The 18,322-nt window shown below is 42.6% G+C and overlaps 1 protein-coding gene across 3 annotated transcripts in view; it reads left to right on the plus strand.

Annotated features, from left to right (window-relative positions):
- The window catches only part of GLIS1 (GLIS family zinc finger 1), a 246,913-nt gene that overhangs the window by 2,653 nt on the left and 225,938 nt on the right, over positions 1-18,322 (plus strand). The gene's annotated exons all lie outside the window — the stretch shown is intronic.

Below are 18,322 nucleotides of genomic sequence, written 5' to 3' on the forward strand. Positions count from 1 at the left end.
TATACCAGTCCTGTGCATGAGATCTCAGAGAGCCTTAGGATGAAACAGAACAGCTTGCATTTACTTCCAGCTAATCTATAGGGTGAAAATCTCCTGATGAATTATGAAAATGTCCTTTGGCTACAGTCTACAGGGGGAAAGCCCCAGGATCAGTAGGCACCTTATCAGTCCCAGGAAGTGATGGTGATTAGGGCACAATGCAGCTGTTTTCAGTTTTATTCTGAAAGGAAAGTACAGAAACTCTCACAAAGGCTGTGCTTTAGTTGTTAACTTCATTTAACCCCCTATTTCATCTCAGACAACTTTCGGGGTTTCCAATGTTAACAATGCAATTCTAGGCAGAGTTGCACCTCTCAAAGCTCATTGAGTTAGGTTTGGGTTTAGAAGGCTGTAAATCTACTTAGAACTGCACTGTAAATCAATAAATACATGTAATACCCAGCTTCCACCTCTCTGAATCACCAAGTACTTATTGCATTTAAAAGGTCTTAGTCAGCTTTCTAAAAGTTAAATTAGGTATAAGCAAGAGGTCTTGCATGTATTTGCTGGTCCACACAGAATCTCACAAATGAAAAGTTCAGTGCAGAGTAGCTGTCTCCCAAGAAGTGATGGGAATTTTCTTGATGTCATGCATTAAAATGTCTGTGGAGGACATGATATGACACCTGTAGTCTGCATAAGGTGATCTAATTATTATTCTAGCATAGCAGTAATGTTAGTGTTTAATATAAAATAATAAGACATTCCAGTTGTATGGTTGTAGCCTGATTTTTATAGTTAAAATATGGTGGAATCAGAAATTCAGTCAGAAATATGAATAAGATGAAAAAGATGAGTTGGTTTTATGCCCTGCTTTTCACTACCCAAAGGAGTCTCATGACTGAATCAGTCAGTCTATTTGAGTTTTACAGTTTCCTCTCAAGCCATGAGACTTCCCCATGCATAGTTTCTTTTTATATAAATATTCTTAATAGCTGATACCCCTGCCTTGAAGCTGGCATCGGATGAAGTGGCATCTGAGTGTTTTTCTGGCTAGCTGAATGACTGAAGTGGTTCTAAGCAAAAATTTTAAGAATCCTGGAAATATGTGAACTAGCTTAGAGAATTTCCTATAGTGATACTATTTTGCTGCTTCTATCAGATTTGTAGACACTTCCACCTTCTAGTCTATGAGATCTCCTTTTGGAGGGCTCTTCTAAGACTCCATTATGTTGGTCTTAGAGGAGGAGAAGCAGCCTTACCATGAAGGCAACACTCCCGTAAAAATCGCTTTGTTGTAGCGATTTTTGGGGAATCCACAAAAGTGAATCTACAAAAGTGGATTCCCCCTAAAAAAAAACGCTAGACTCCTGGAAAATTTCTGGAGAAAAAATTCCTGGAGATCTGGAGGTGGAGCCAGGAAGGACCAGAGTATAACACCATAAAACCCACCTTCCAAAGTGTTGGAATATGCAAGATCTGTGTGCATGGTTAAAAAACATATGAAGAATTTCCTCCAGGGGGCATCAGAGGAGATGTGTCTAGTTAGATTAGGAACTTCCTCATGTTTTCTTCTATGTCCTGATTTGCCCACTGTTCCTTTGAGTATACTTCCTCCCTGCTTACCTCCTGAACAGACAGAAAATGTGCAGAACAGCAGCCTGGTAGATCTCTCTCTCTCTCTCTCCCCTATTCACAAAGTTATTTCTCAATTCACAATAAAATTATTTTATTACTGTACGCAGCCTGGTGCTATGCTCTCTTGTGTATTTAAAATGTGCCAACACAAAGTGGCCATTTTCTCCAGGGATACTGATCTATGTAGTCTGTAGATAAAACCCACCATTTTCAAGAAGAAAGGTTTTACTATAGCTTACATATTATCTTGGAATGGGCAGCAATTGTTTTATATCCAGAGTAGCAAAGTAAAAATTACTCACCTGGTTGCCATGCTTAATGTTCAGGAAATGCATGAATACAGATTGAATCTCATCTGAAAGAAGCTCTTTCCAGATACAGCCCAAGCTTTGATAACAATTTGTATAGCGTGTGAGACACATGAAAATACACTTGGTCTATAAGAGGGTTTCAATAAGGGTGGAACTTTGAAGAATAAGGGCCAATCTGCACAGCGTTAATGTTGCTGAAGTGTTACCATTGTGTAACACTTATTTTTCGTTATTCACGACGTCCCACACAATCTGCACACTCCTGCAACACTCCTGCAAAGTTCGTTTCATTGTAGTGCTTTTTGGGGAATCCACAACTTGGAGCTAGCAACCCTAAGAAGGGGAGAGATTTTCTTTTATATCTTAACTAGATTTAAAGCCCATTGTATGGGAAAATACAATGGGTGCTAGCCCTCTCCTGGCTCTGGCCGCCTTGCAGCCCCGCTTCCAGCGCTCCCCCACCCCCGGCCCCCTTTCCCCCGACCTTGGTGCCGGGAAAGGAGCAGGGTGCTTCCTCCCTCCCTCCCTCCCTCCCTCCTGAAGCCTGCATCCTTGTGAAATTTGACAGGTGGCCGAAAGCTGTAGTATTGTATAATAGTGATATCCACTCACGGGAAACTGCTCCGTGTTGTCTATGCAGGTGGCATGCTCGTGGGGGCAGCTAGCTGAAAGGAGAAGGACTCCTGCTATCACCACCAGCAGCATCTAAACAAATGTTTTCCCTGCAGAGCAGCTGCGCCTCATTGCTGGAGGGGGGAAGACTACAATTCCCAGAATGCACTGTGCAATTATGCCTCCACTTCCAAGGGCTGCCGCGCAACAGCAACATCCCGGCAAGCGTCCCGCGAGTGCTGAATCCCCCCCCCTCCAGGTTCCAGTGCTATTGATTAAGGGAAACAGGATTATATGAGTGCTTTGACCAAGTAAACATTTAAATATTTTGCCTACAAAGGAAGGCTGATGCCTTGTTCCTGCATGCTGCTAAATTCACCCTCTGTCAGCCTCTGGTTCTCCCCCCCCCGGCCCCAGGCCTTCCCCGCCCCAGGCCTTCCGCGCAGCTGCGCTTCCCCCCCCTGGGTCCAGGCCTTCTCCCCTGCCCCCCTCCCGCCCCAGAACCCGGCTTAGCGGCAGGGAAAGGAACAGGGCTGCTGTGGCGGCCCTGCTCCTTTCCCCCCGTGAAGCCTCACCTGGCCCGGACAGTCACCTTTGAGTCTAGGACAGGCCAAGAGGCCAATTGGGAGCCATGAGCTGCGTGGCTCCTGATTGGCACCTTGGCCCCGGACTGACACTAAGACGGGCCAATCGGGAGCCATTTTGCAGCTCCCGATTGGCTCCCTTGAGTTTTTATCCCGACTTGTCCCGCCCCTTTCTCCGCCCACTTACCCCTTAGGGCTTTGGTTACAGATATAAAAGTATCTCTTTCAAATTAGCTGAAGTAGTAAAGCAGACATAGGAGTATGAGCTTCTATGATAGATTACTTGTATTATAACTGAACCCTCATTAAAAGTTTAATGATAGTGCGTGTTTTAAATAAATATTTGTATAATAGTCTCCAATGTTTACATTGCCTGGTGTAGGCAACTTGTATTAAACAAGAGGCCACAACCCAATGCCAAACTGAGCAAAACCACATCTACTAATGTCAGTGGCTGTAAGGACTCTTAAAGGTATTGGATTGTGCCCTGAACACTTGTATTAGGGCTAGAGATCTGTTACTCGGTGCAAAAATCACAGGGTGGCCTCTCAAACAATGTAAGTATACCAAGCCTAGAAAAAGAGCAGTTTCTTTCTTCTCCTTTTGTAAATAACAGCAGCAAAATAACTCATAGCAAATACATTTTACTTTTGATATTTCAGAAAGGTTGTTTTCAGAAGCACTTAAATCTGAAAACCAAATTAGTTTTTGAATATTTGGATTGGTTTATCTAAGAAAGGAAAATGGTCTTTTGAGCTTGAGAAGAAATAATTTCTTGTCTGTTTTAATGCTGGATGAGTTCTGATGAAAATAGTTCACCTCTAATTATGATGTAGTTTCCTCCCAAAGTCAGAGCACATTGTGATCAAAATCAGCCAGAAACATTCTTTCCTGATCCCAAGATGTTCATGTTTCACCCTCTCCCCACGAAGACTTAGCATCAGTAATCTCAAGACTGAGTGATATTTGTGAGTGGGGAGCCTTGATGCAGGCATGGCTGCATTGCTTTACCTTTCTGCTTTTGGAAACATGGATGATGTGTGCTTTGTCATAGGATGCAGAAAATCTCAGAATAATTTTTTAAATTGTGAAAAGTTCATTAAATACTAATGTGATTAACCATCAAAGTGAATCTGTTTTGTTGAAGTATAAAGACATTTATAAAGTCTTAGCATTGGGAAATAGAGCAAATTGTGGCGCCTGACAAAATGGATATCACAGATCATATCTAATAACCATACAACTGAATTCTGTGTGACAGTAACATAACACCTATGTGCTGGGAGATGCTGTGTTTTAGACATGAAATATATGATAAATTATGTATTCCACCCATTTCTTAAAGAATATAATGTCCTTGCAACCAAAGTATGATATCAAAGGGGGCAGCTAATTATTTTTTAAATCTGTGTTAAAAAGCTGATTGATTGTAAAGGTCTGCAAATGCTTGGTGAAGTGTAATGAAAAAGCAGTAGGGGGTATCTGTGTGCTTTCAAATGTGGCTGAAAAGCCAAAGACTGCTTAATCAAAATTCAATTACAGTTCTACCTTTTAGGATTTAAGTATCTTTTGAAGACCAGCTGCCAAGTTTTCTTCCTGCTGCCTTCACTCTTAAGGCATCCAGTGTGTGAATGCTCTCTGTTTATACAACTCATGCTTCCCTGGTAATCTGGAAAAATAATTTATCCCCCTTTTCTTTGTGGTTTAATTTGTGTTTATTAAATGATTATTCATCACTGACGATTACTGGGAAAAATGCTGCTGTAAGGAACAGATCCAGTAACGCTGTTTCTATTTTCATGTGGTTTCGTGCCTTTATGAATTGTGAGGATTTATCTAAAGCATTGCATGGTAATGAGCCAAGCTCTATCTGGCCAATCAGTACATTAACGTAAATATTGTGGATTCCAGTGTTGTTGATAGGCCTTTTGTATTGCTATGCTTGAATAGTCCTCTGATGGTTTTACGTGATTTCCTAATAAAAAGCACAGCAGTGGTATAAATCTGATTTATACATTTGTTTCTAAGGTCAGACAAACCTTTAAAAAAATTCAAAGAAGTTTCTTGATGTTGAAGGATTTGCAGATAACAGACCAAGACTCTTGGTCTTAAGGAAGAAAAATAATTTTTTTTCTGGTGTGCATTTGCATGTTTCGCCAAGAGGAAAATGGCCCTGAGAAGACATCAGCAAATACCGTAAAACTAACTTTTTAATGCATATTTCAATTGCTGTTATTTTAAGCTCTTAAGGGGTTGAAGATTTAGTTTATTCTGGAACGTTGTTGAACTATATGAAATGTGACTCTTGGGACTTGGTATTTTAATACTTAATTGAAATATATATAATAGTAGATGATGTATTTTTGCCTGCCTTCCAGGTCTGAAGAAGTTAGACATATTGGCTGAGGCAGAAAGTATCCAGTGTGTAAATCAATGTCCAGCTTTTCATAAAATAATAATCTTCCTGTCTGTAATCAAGTAATTTTTACAAACGTGTGTATATATGAGAGCAAGGCTGCATGCTATAGCCCTGAAGCCAAGGAACTTCCCAGCAAGTAGTATAAGGCCTAAACTTCATTGCCAATGCGAGCTGGTGATTCACTGCTGTTCTATGATTTGCGGTAGCAAAGTAGTTTAAAAACTAAAGCCGCCAACCCCTGGGTGAAAAAAAAAATGCAATTTAAAGCATATCATAGAAATTAAATTTAATAGTATTCTCTGTCAGAGCTGATGTTGCCTTTAGTCTTTTTAAGTGAATGATGCCAATAAATGTACTGCTTTTGCAAATGTATTTTTCCTTGGTAGTGATTAACTGTGATATCACTGCCAAATAAAAATGATACGGTTCTTGAGAGGGATGTGCTCTTAGCTAGTTCATGCTTAACATGGTCCAGGTTTCTTTATAAAATGTTTACATAGTAATTCTTTGGAATGCTGGATGCCCACAGCTAAGCATTTGATGATGTGTTGTTTCAGACATCTAGGAGCAGGTTTGTGAAATGGGATATTTGCTGGGAGGGATGAGTGGCGCACTTCAGAGCAATCCGAATGAAGGCTACAAAGTAGAGTGCTTCCCTTTCATAAAAGTTAAGTCAAATAAAAAAAAATAAACTCCACCTTAGTCTTGTGCCTGGAAATCTGTACTGTTAAAATTATTTTCATGAGAATAGGAATACATTTTGGATGTTCTCATTTTGATCTCTTCTGCCGTCCTCAGTCTGCTGGGTTTAATTTAATCTGATTTGTACAGTGAGGGTGAGCACCAATACAGTTTACTTTTCCCTGGAATAGTCCTGAAATCATGAGCACCCTCCACCATGCACATACGTAGAGCACACAAAATTGTACCAGAGTAGGGTTGGGACAAGGCTGCAGACCCATTTGCTCATGTTAAAATAAACCACTCTTTAACCTCACTACCTTTGATTAACCCCACTTCTAGTGCATGACAGGCAGATGAGTTTGTGGTTTGGGAAACCCATCCGTCGCTTTCTTCTGTATAATCTTCACACTGTTCTCCAAAAAAGAATTACTTACTTAGAATTAGCAGAAGTGCTCCATGTTGCTGGGACTGCTTCCATTTATATCAAAGGGAGCTCTTATTATTGTCTTCAAAGGGGAGGCAAATTAAGCTCTGTTAGACAACAGAAGCAAAAGAATATGACTCCCTCCCCTTTTCCTCCTATGAACATGAAAAGAGACTTTGCCATCAACGTCAGCGAGACAACAGCGTGGACTGTACTGTTGACGTTATTTGTCCCTTCATGTTTAGTTTTGTCTTTAGTTTGTTCCTTGAGACTTCTCATTTTATTCTTGAGACTGCTTCTGGCAAAACTCTTGCAGACCACAAGTATTCTACTGGATCCTGCCGTAGGATGAGAAGTGTTTCAAAAAAGCCCCTTTGGAGTAGAATCAATGTGGTGCTCCCCTGCCTCGGTATGATCTCAGTTAATGAAGGAAATAGAGAAATGCATGGAAAGGACTTCTGGCTGGAAAGGACTTCTGGGTAGATTTCCAGGCTCCTTCTCTGACTCTTAAGATTTGGATCCAAGAGAGTCTGGAGGGTGAGAAAGGTGCCATGTTTGTCTGCCAGCATTGTGCTGACTGTCCATTCTCCTCCTCTGATTGCATGATGCTTAGAAGCCTGTGCAAGAGTTGAATTCCATGTTAAACATACTGTAGGAATACTATCAAAAACAGCATCCCTCTGGTGAGGTCTTCCTCCCCTGCAGTAACACCTATAAGTACTTAATATGACCACAGGTGGAAAGCTTATACCACAGTGATGCAGTAAATACCCTTGGAGGCTACTGTGATTGAGCTGCTGTTGTTTGGTGGTGTGATCGCATACACCAAGCCCAAGAACCTGCAGGTGGGTGGCCTGTATCATACCCACTTATGCCAATCCATCTGAATCCTTCCATACTTTTCCTGACCTGCTTTGTGTAATTTATGACACTTTTTATAGGCCTAGACCAGAGATTCCCAAACTTTTTCAGGCCATCTCCCCTTTGGTTCTATAAACTCTTTCTCTGTGCGCCATAAAAATCATTATTAAGAATAGTAGTTTGCACGAACCACTAAAGAAGATAATAACCATAACATTCAAAATGGTAACAGCAAAAACTTGGAAACAAACACAGAGTGTTGGCAATTTCTCTAAAAGCATACTGGTCTGACTAAAGCTCTGTGGTGTCGTCCATTAGTTTTCACCAGATTTCAGCACCGTGCTGAGGCAGAAACTTGGAGTGCCATTTGCCAGCATGCTGCCATAACTTGGTCAGTCATAAATAAGTAAACAATGTGGTAGAAGGGTCTCCATCTCCAGTTCTGTCCTGCTGCCCTCTTGTTTTTTAGGGCCTCCTAGGCAATCCCATCACTCCCTTAGGGGTGGTTACTGTCGCCTTGGGGAACCACTGACCTAGATGGTATTGCACTCCAAGGGTACATGGGAGTTAGGCTTGCTATCTACTTAGGAATGGACTGATTATAAGCGTAATGAATTTCTCTTGATTCGTCCGTGTTTCTTTCTTTCTTTTAAAGCTGTGATGGTAGAGATGTCCCCATCACATTCCTGTGAGCTCTGTGATTGCTGCAATGACTTTTTTAGTATGCCACAAACATTGCATCCTGCAATTTACTCTTCTGTTTTCTTTCTGTGGGGAGACCAAAAAGCTAACTCACAAATAACCTATTTAGGAACTGAGTTAGTCACACATTTTAAAGACATTCCAAAATCCTACTAAGCTTACCCTCATGCTCCTTGTTCTATTGAATATGATGCCCATGTTCTCCTTTTGGGAGTTGATTTTACATTTGGCCTCCAAATAAATGTTCTCCTTTGTGCATATACATAATTTCATTAGATAAATATATATGTATGTGTCGTACTTCATCAAATAGCTCATGGGCTTCCTTGTTTCCTGAGCATGAAAAGAGTACCACCACAATCCTGAAAAGGGTTGAAGTCAGTGAGTTTAAAAGGGTGTAACTCTGTTTAGGATCACACCGTTAGACACAAGAATGCAGTCCTGAGGAAACTGCTGCTCTTAACCACTACACCAAGTTGGCTCCAGTTGACTATCTCCTGCATGGCCCGGGGCCTGGAGGGTGCGACCTTGGTGCCGGGCAACATTTAACTAATCCGTAGCAGCTGTATGGTACAAGGGGGATGCTGGGAGGCAACACCCCTTGGCAGAAAATACATTCCCCCCTCCAAGTTATTGCTACTCTTGTTTGCTTGAAGAAGGCATCCTAGTGGGGGGAAAAACCCTCCAATAAATTGAACATTTAACTCTATCCACAGTTAAGAAAAATAAATTATGGTTAAATGTTGTGTTTGCAACTTGCTGCTCTTCTAGTTACAGTTAAGAAATTGAGAGAACCACTCAAGACCATGCATTCCTCTGCCCTTTGCCCTTCTTACCTTCCTCATCCCTTGCCCTTTCACTGTTAACGGTAGTATTCCAGTTGAACAGTAGTCATAATGAGCTGTAAACCAGAGTTTCAAACCACTGGCTTAAAGCTCACTATGATAAGATATAATGTTTTCAGTTAGTTCTAAAAGGGAGATGGGAGAATTTAATCAGGAACTGAAAAGGAGGAGCATTGAAGGCCAAGAAGGGGGACTCATGCCTAATTTAGTGACCATAGTTATGTCTGTATCACTTAATCTCAATTATGGCTATATTGACAGTTGCACAGAACCTGTTCCATGAGATAGTCCTGGGTTTCTAATGAACTTTGCTTCTGACTCGAACAGCACTAGGACCCTTTTAAGTATTTACAGATGCAAAACTTCCATCCAGTTTTCAAGTCAATATAGTTAACTTCCCTCCTCCCTTTTCCTCTTAATTGCAATACATAACTGGTTCTCTGAGTTATGAGTGGATTTTATAGCACAGTTGACTGGTGGAGGAAACTGGCTTTCATTGTGCGGTTCCTGCTATCAGTATCAACTCCAGAAGCCACAATGTGATTTAACAGGTGCCTTAGAGGCATGGCTCTTGTTTAATCACCATCTACCTATCAACATTATGTAAATTGAAATTGCTGAGGTATGCAATTAATCGTAAGCATTTAAAACAGTTCTGAAGGTATAAAACAATATTCAGCATTCCCATTTTTAAAAGATGCTTCAGGTCAAAGGACACACATGTTTTTATTTTCTTATTTGCAGTATAATGTGTTCAAGGCAGATTTATGGCACAACCTTTGTTTATTGACTTGTACTTTTTCTGCATGAAACTAATGGAACATGACAGATTATATTTATGAGGCATGTGTTTCTGATTAAATGGCACTGGACATTAAAACCCGATAAAAAGAGCGTATTTTAATGGCCAGATTAATAGAAATAGAGGCAGTCTTGATTAAGAATTTTACACCATTGACTTTTTATAGGGGGAAAATGCATGGTTATAAAAACATAAATCTTTTATCATAGAAAAGAACAAAATCGATTGCCTGCCTTTTTGGGAGCTGATTATTGCTTGCTACACTTGGGCCAGAGAGAAACCCTTATCAAGGGTGGTGCAGTGCAGTTCTGGGATCTCTGCATTAGTGATGCTTTGTGGGAGCTGTGAGTTCATCGAAATGTGTGTCTCCATCCCAGAACAGTGGGTATTTAGGTCATCTTTTAAAATAGCAATTAGCTACATATCACCTCGGGGATTTTTCACCTCCTAACTTGCCAATTTAAGAAGCTGGTCGTGATGTAAAGAGATGCAATTTGTGAGTGGGCAGGAGTTGAACCAGACCCAGTGAGTTGAACCAGACCCTGTGATGAACCTAGGGTTGTGTGTGGTGGCGTCCAAATTGGCTGTTCCAGGCCTATGCAGACAGCGCCACAGCGCTGGCTGTATTGGCCTGGAATGACCGATTCAGTCACTGCCGTGCACAGATCTAGATGAACCAGCACCTACAGCTGGCGCAAGAAAGCTATTAATGATGGGCTCCTCAGTATTTCCCTTTGGTCTGCTCAAGGTACACTAAAATCATGGTTTATGTAGATATTTGTAACATAGTAAGAGAATTGTAAGAGAAAATGAGCCTCTTGTGGCGCAGAGTGGTAAGGCAGCCGTCTGACAGCTTTGCCCATAAGGCTGGGAGGCTGGGAGTTCAATCCCAGCAGCCGGCTCAAGGTTGACTCAGCCTTCCATCCTTCCGAGGTCGGTAAAATGAGTACCCAGCTTGCTGGGGGGTAAACGGTCATGACTGGGGAAGGCACTGGCAAACCACCCCGTATTGAGTCTGCCATGAAAACGCTAGAGGGCGTCACCCCAAGGGTCAGACATGACTCGATGCTTGCACAGGGGATACCTTTACCTTTACCTTTAAGAGAATTGTATTGATTCAGTTAGTATTCAGTTCAATTGTATTGATTCAGTCCCCCCTCAGAAGGGGATGATTGAGTTGTGTTTTATAATGTTACTAGTAATTAAGCTCACTGCAGGGTAAATGCAGCAGGCGCTAGCGGGCCTGGTGAGTTGGATGGGGCATCTCCGGTGTGTCTGCGCCCCGCACCCGAGGCTGGAGGCAGGGTGTCTCGTGAGGTGGTGGCAGCTCCCAGCCCCCCCCCCTGGCTCGCTGGCTACCTCTGTTGAGTTGCGCCGGTATTTTCCCGGCGTCTCCTCTGTCGCTGTGGCCGCGGGCGCCAGCTGCGCCATGGCCAGTGGCTGACGTGTTGCCGCTGGCCGCTCCTAGCAATATGGGGCAGCGGGCGAGGTGCGGTGTGAGTGGGTGTGGTGGCGGGCGGTGCTGGTGCGTGCGCAGGCGGAGGCTGGCGCTGCCGCTCCCGGAGCTGCAGAGGCATTGTCTGAGTGGGCGGCTGGCGTGTGCCCCGGCGCCAGCTGTGGCTGCCCCCAGCGGGTGCTCCAGGGTCCGCGGGGCACCGGCAAGGTGTCTTGTTGGCGGGCGCAGCTGCTGAGGGCTCCGCTGTCGCTGTCGCTGGGTGCTCCGACGCGGCGACCGGCTATGTCCGAGGTGAGGCAGGCAATGGGGGTGGCCAGCCGGCTTTGGGCGAACGCGGAGGGGGGGAGGATTGGGAGGCGCAAAGCTGCGTGCGGCTCGCAATTGATCCCTTGCTGCCGGACTGACAATCGGAGTGCCGCCGGACTGACAATCGGAGGGCCCTCCGATTGTCAGTCCGGGGGAAGGGGCCTACTGGCACCCTTCCTCATCCTGGACAGGGCCCGCCAACGGAGCCCTTTCTCTTTTATTTTATCCGCTCCGCGAGGAGCGGTTAAAGATGGGTATTATGGGGTTTTATGTATTGTGGGAGAGCCTCTTGTGGCGCAGAGTGGTAAGCAGCAGAAATGCAGTCTGAAGCGATGTCCATGAGGTTGGGAGTTCGATCCCAGCAGCCGGTTCAAGGTTGACTCAGCCTTCCATCCTTCTGAGGTCGGTAAAATGAGTACCCAGCTTGCTGGGGAATAAACGGTAATGACTGGGGAAGGCACTGGCAAACCACCCCGTATTGAGTCTGCCATGAAAACCCTAGAGGGCGTCACCCCAAGGGTCAGACATGACTTGGTGCTTGCAGAGGGGATACCTTTACCTTTACCTATATATTTGGGGGTTTTATAATTGTTAGCCACTACGAGCCCTTGTGGGAGTGGTGGGATAGAAATGCAATGATAAATGAATATATAAATAAATTTAAAATGTTCACCTTGAAGTTTTTTTTTTTAAAGCATAACTAATATACTGGAGTTCTGTGAGATCTCATGTAGAAATAGTGGTAAAGTGGCAACTAAGATAAGGGAGTGTGTTAATTTTTTCCCTGTACTGACTTGCTGGTCACACCTTAAGTAAGTTTTGAGTTGAAAAAAATGCACAGAATATACTGGGGTGACGAGGGAGGCTCCCATAAAAATGGCTAGCTAGAAATGTATGAATTTGAGACCCTTTGACTATCACCTTTAGGTTGTTTCCTTATCCATTGTTGTTCCTCTGTATATTTGTGAAACAGCCTAGGGGGTGGTATGTGTCCGGCTGTCCAAATTGGAATAGTGCCAGTCATGGTGCAGCCAGCTTTGCCCTGATTGGCCCTGCCCCTGCAGCTCACGCCCTCCATCCCTGGACTCTAGCCTCTTTATTCTCAGACGCCACAGTGCCTGGAGCCAGCAGCAGGTAAGGGGAGAGGGCCCTGGGCAAAAGGTTGTGGTGGAGGGCTTGCTAACGAGGGCCTCATGGCCTGCTAAGCAGGGTGTGCTAAAGAGGGCCTCTTGGCCTGCTAGGCTGGGCCTGCTGACAAGGGCCTCCCGGCCTGCCTTCTGCCTCATAAGGAGCTCTGTCCCAGCCCTGCTAATGAGCTGGCCAGGCCTCGCCCGCCCCACTTGACCTGCCTGCGAGCTGCCACCCAAAGCCATCTTAAGCTGCCTGACCAGGGGCCAGGGGAAGGGACCATTTCAAGGCCCATTCTTAGGAACGGGCTTTGAAGCTAGTTGTTTATAAAACTACTAGGGGATAACAATTAATTTATTAAGCTGCTATTAAATTGCATCTGGTTTGACTCGAAAATCCCTGCTTTAATTCTGTTCTTCCTCATTCAAATTTAATCTGTTCATTCAATTTACTTACAAGATACTTTCTGCTTCCTCATGCAAATTTTTATCATTAATGCACTTTTTCAATGTTATTTGAGCATTTAGTGTGTATAAATAGCATATAACATATTTAAAAAGGTATAAAAGAAACAAATCAATTGGGAACATCAGCAACAAAAATAGGCAGAGGAAAAATGTTTACAATTGACCACATATGAAAATAAAAATCTTTAAAAGGGCATTTTTGTATATATCACTATTAATTAGCCTTTTTATTTGGATCATGGAAAATATATATGCTTCACTTTCTTCATGTATGAGCTATGGTTGGCAACTGGTGTAGTGGTTAGTGTTTCAAATTAGGATGTGAGAGGTTTGAATCCCTACTCTGTTTTGGAAATTCATTGGGTGACCTTGGGCCAGTTACACAGTTCTAAGCTACTTTGGGTTCCCATTATGGCAAAAAGCTGAATATAAATGAAGCAATAAAACAAATAATACATATATATGGATGGGGGGCAGCTAAAAGGTAGGTTTACTGATGGAGAGGAAGAAGAAGGAAAAGGGAGAGCCTTTGGGAGCTTTCAGAAAAAAGAAAGACGAAATGGTGGAGAAGAAAATGAGATGCCTCCACTAGGTTCTCTGTCCTTAACTGTTGTTTTTTTTTCAATCTTTTCATCTTAAAAATACAGTGACATTAAGGGAAGGTACAATCCTGCTTTGTTTAAAACATCAGTCTGAATGTGGCTTAGCTTATTTGCACGCAGTTCTACAAGAACGTTGAACTTGCACATGTCTCTGGGGAGCATGCAAGGTGTTGTTTGGAATAAACATGTGTCTGACATTTTTAGTGCAACTGATGATTTCATCAATTGTATGAGAACTATCATTTCTAGGAGTCAGCAGGATATAGCTATTATATCAGTCTGTAGTGTGCATGGCCTACATGTCTAATTTGAATAGTAAACCATCCAGCCAAACTGTTTCAAATCACTGATGTCTTACCTTGGACATTCTGGGCATTTTATACACAAAGGGTATTATGTTCTTTCAGTACTTGTTCACATATTGATTATCATAAACTTTCCAAGTCCCTAGTTTTCCTTTCCCATGCTTTGCCTGTCTTTTCTTTGCCTCAAGGTAACCAGACACAGGACACTATATGTGATTACCCTCATGATTCTTTGTAGCTTAATTTACCATTTATGAATTCTTTTTTATGTATAAAACACTTTATAATTCTTATTATTTTTGTGACAATGGAAAAAAATTACTTGCCCAAGGTTACTTGATGAGTTTGTGTCTGATCTGGGCTTTGAACTGAGTCCAAGAGCTTCTATCCACTGGGCCTTTGAGGATCTCAAGGCGACATGGTTCCCACGGTCCCTTTTGCCTCACTGGAAGCTTAGTGGAGTCTGTACTCCTCTGGCATCCAATCGCAACCATGACTTACAATTTCTTTTCCAATAATATTATTAAGCATTAAATTAAATATACTGAGTTTAAACCAAACTCTTAAGTTTTAATTCTAAGATAACAAAAGATGAATCTTCCCCATGATACTGTTCCCACTTCTGCTGAGGTTGTACTAACCTATACTGACTCAAGAGCCCTGGGGTTTATACTATACCTGGCATTACTGTGGAAGAAACAGGTCAATGCAGCAGAAATATGCCTTTTTCCAACTCAGTTATGTCCAGAAGATGGTCTTCTACCTTGATTCCTATCTGGCCACCTGGATTAAAGTCAGGGTAACATTAGAAACTAGAATATTGTAATGGACTCTATACCGGTCTCCTCTCAAAATCAGTTTGGGGATTTCAGTTGATGCAGAATGCTGCAGCTTGTTTATTATCAAGAGCTAGGCAAAGTATTCTGCACTCACTACTTTGATTGCCCATCAAATATCAAAGTCAAAGCCTTTTGTGGCCTGGGATTCTCATATCTGCATGACTATCTCTGTGCTTATGTCCTGCCCGGCATGACAACTTTGCTCATCTGAGCAGAGAGTTCACAGGGATGCAGTGGAGAATCTTAATTCAGGCAACTAAAGACAAAAACCCATCCTTATTTTGGAAGATGATCACTAAATGTGATAGAACAGAGCCTACCCTACTTGACTCAATCATCCCAGCGGACAGATGGGTTAACTATATTAAAAGCATGTATGGTGATGTTCCCCTCCATCCTATGCTAACTCCAGATCCTGCTGACCTACCCAAATGGCTCCCCGTTTCCTCGAGTGAGATAACTGCCCACATTGAGAGACTAAGGAACAGGAAAGCCCCCGGGTGGGATGGCATCTCTTCAGAACTTCTTAAAGAATTCAAGGACTGGTGGGCTCCCTATCTAGCATCTGTTTTCACATTCATTGACTCCACTGGAAAGATACCTAGAGACTGGGAAATGGCCGTTGTGATCCCTTTCTTTAAAAAAGGGGAGAGAGATGACCCTGCCAATTATAGACCAATTAGCTTACTAAGTGTTGTTAGCAAACTGTACACCAGACATCTGCTGGATAAATTTATCTTATGGCTGGAACAGGAAAGGATCATTGTACCTGCGCAAACAGGGTTCAGGGAGGGCAGAGGTACTCTAGAACACTGTCTAACAATATAACATCTGGTTGAAAAATATTCCTCCCGGAGTGTGACCTCATTATATGCAGCCTTTGTAGATTTCAAGGCTGCATTTGATTCCATCTCAAGACCCAGACTATGGGAGAAACTGGAAGCTTCCACAATTGATAAAAGACTCAGTTTTTTGATACGCTCTCTGTACGAGCAGACCATACTCAGAGTCAGATGCAGTAGGAAAGGTCACCTAACAGAGCAGATTAAAACTCATAAAGGAGTCAGACAAGGCTGTTTATTGGCCCCTTTACTCTTTATTTTTTACATCAATGACTTAGAGAGCCACCTTGAGTCCATAGATTGTCACCCACCTAAATTAGCAGGGCAGCACATTCCTGCTCTCCTTTATGCTGATGATGTGGTCTTACTGTCCAGAACCCCTGTCGGTCTGAACAGAGCCCTGGCAAGCCTGGAGAAATACAGTGAGAAAGAAGCCCTGGTAATAAATGATTTAAAAACTAAGGTAATGGCCTTCGGCAATCACCCCAGAGTTAGGACCTGGCGCTTAGCTGGAAAGAGGTTAGAACAGGTGAAGTCCTTCAAATACCTGGGAGTTACTTTTCAGGCTTCAGGATCAAGGCACAAACACTGTCTAAGCTTGCGAACATAGGGGAGAGAAGTGCCCTCAATATACTCAAATTCCATCGCTCCAATGGAGCCTATTTTGTTCCAGCAGCACTCAAACTCTTCCAAGCTAAGACAATTGCTCAAACGGCGTACGGGACCTTTTTAGGGCCACCAACCTCTTGCTTTGTCCCACTTGAGTGGGTTCAAACAAAATTTCTTAGAGCGTTACTTCAGGTTCCAAACTGTGTTTCGAACTCATGGATACGCCTAGAGACAGGGTTTCCAAAATTCAAAGCAAAAGCAGTAACTTCATCCATCTCCCTATGGTTAAATGCGCACTGGGCCACAGCTGGTTTACTTCCTTCAATCCTCTGTGACAATTTTAAATCCCAGTGGCTGTTGGCCACCGAGAGGGAAATGATAAAATTAGGCTTTTCCTCACTTTCACTACTCGGGTTGGGGTACGATCAGGCGAAAATTGTAGTGAAACAAAGGATTGAGGACACAGAGCGTCAAACTGACCTTTCTCGTTCCCCTAGGTATGGTGCACCACCGTGTTCCAGATATATTCAAGCCTCTGCAGACTATCTCTCCTATTTGGAAACAAAATACTATAGGAGAGCATTCACACTAGCCAGATGCTCTGCGTTACCTTCTGCCATGCTGGTGGGTCGCTTCAAGAAAACCCCATTAGCTGAAAGACTCTGCCCCTGTAATTCTGGGGAGATAGTCAAACACGTTCTCTTAAGATGCCCTACTTTTAGCTCTGCGAGAAATAAATCCATCCTCCCATTACTCAAGAATTGCTCCACCAGCTCAAACAAAGAAAAAGTAAAATTCCTCCTGGAATAGTAGGGGCCATATTATTAAGCAGGTTGCCAAATTTTGTGTGCATGTGCTTAGCACACGGGAAAGACAACTTAAGCTTAAGTGAAGATTTTTAGAGGTATTTTACTATGCATTTTTTATAATGTATGCATCAATTATACAATTTTATATATTTTAATATATAATTATATATAATGGCTCCCTGATTTTGCAATTTTCTACTCTGAAATGTTTTTTCTCGCTATCTGTTTTATCTGGCCACAGTGCTGTATTAAATAAATTTGATTTTGATTCATCTGAGCAGGGCCTTCCACAGGTACCCACCCTACTGAGTGGCAAGATCAACTGTTGCCTGTACATGTGCCTTCTTAGTAGTGTTCTCCTTCTGTGGAATGGCCTTCCTCAGGAGGCCACGAAAACTCCTTAGTTTCCTGCATTTTGCAAACTAAGTAAAAGAGAATTGTGAGAGCATTGTTGTAAGGGAAATAGGCTATGACATAACAGGCTGGTCCCAAAAAAAGTGCTGTATGTTCCCCCCTTTTTCGGTGTGCAATCTTGTGTAGATTTTAAAAAAATGTTCTAATTTGAGCACTACAGCATTAAACCAAGACAGCACTTCAGTGCTATAGTGACATCTCAATGGTGCTACTATGGCAATGAAGTGCTATATTGGTTTAGTGCTGTTGCTTTCAACTTAGAATGCTTTTTAAATAATAAAACTCTGAGAAAGATTGTGCAGCAAAAAAAGGGGGGGAGGGGCACTGCTGGAAATGACCATAGCACTTCAGAGATGGCTCCTTAATGGAAAGAAACTTGCTTTATGAACCCTCCCACCAGTCCCTGCATTGCGTTTCTTGAAATTGGCTGAACAATGAATAACATCCAATTTACAATTCATAGTCCAGTTGCATTGCTTATTAAAGGAGTCATCCTGTTGATCCCACCAATTTACATTGTGTAATCTGCCTTGTGTCTCAATGAGAAAGGTGTATGTAAATAATATCCACAAATGCAATAATAATTTTTTCCAGTGGAAAATATGAGAAAGTTTTAGAAGCACTATAAAAAAACTTCTATTAAATACTTTTTGGAATGTGTGAAATATTTTTTGGGGAAAAGTT

Source organism: Paroedura picta, chromosome 4, assembly GCF_049243985.1.
Source record: "Paroedura picta isolate Pp20150507F chromosome 4, Ppicta_v3.0, whole genome shotgun sequence".
Lineage (NCBI taxonomy): Eukaryota > Metazoa > Chordata > Lepidosauria > Squamata > Gekkonidae > Paroedura > Paroedura picta.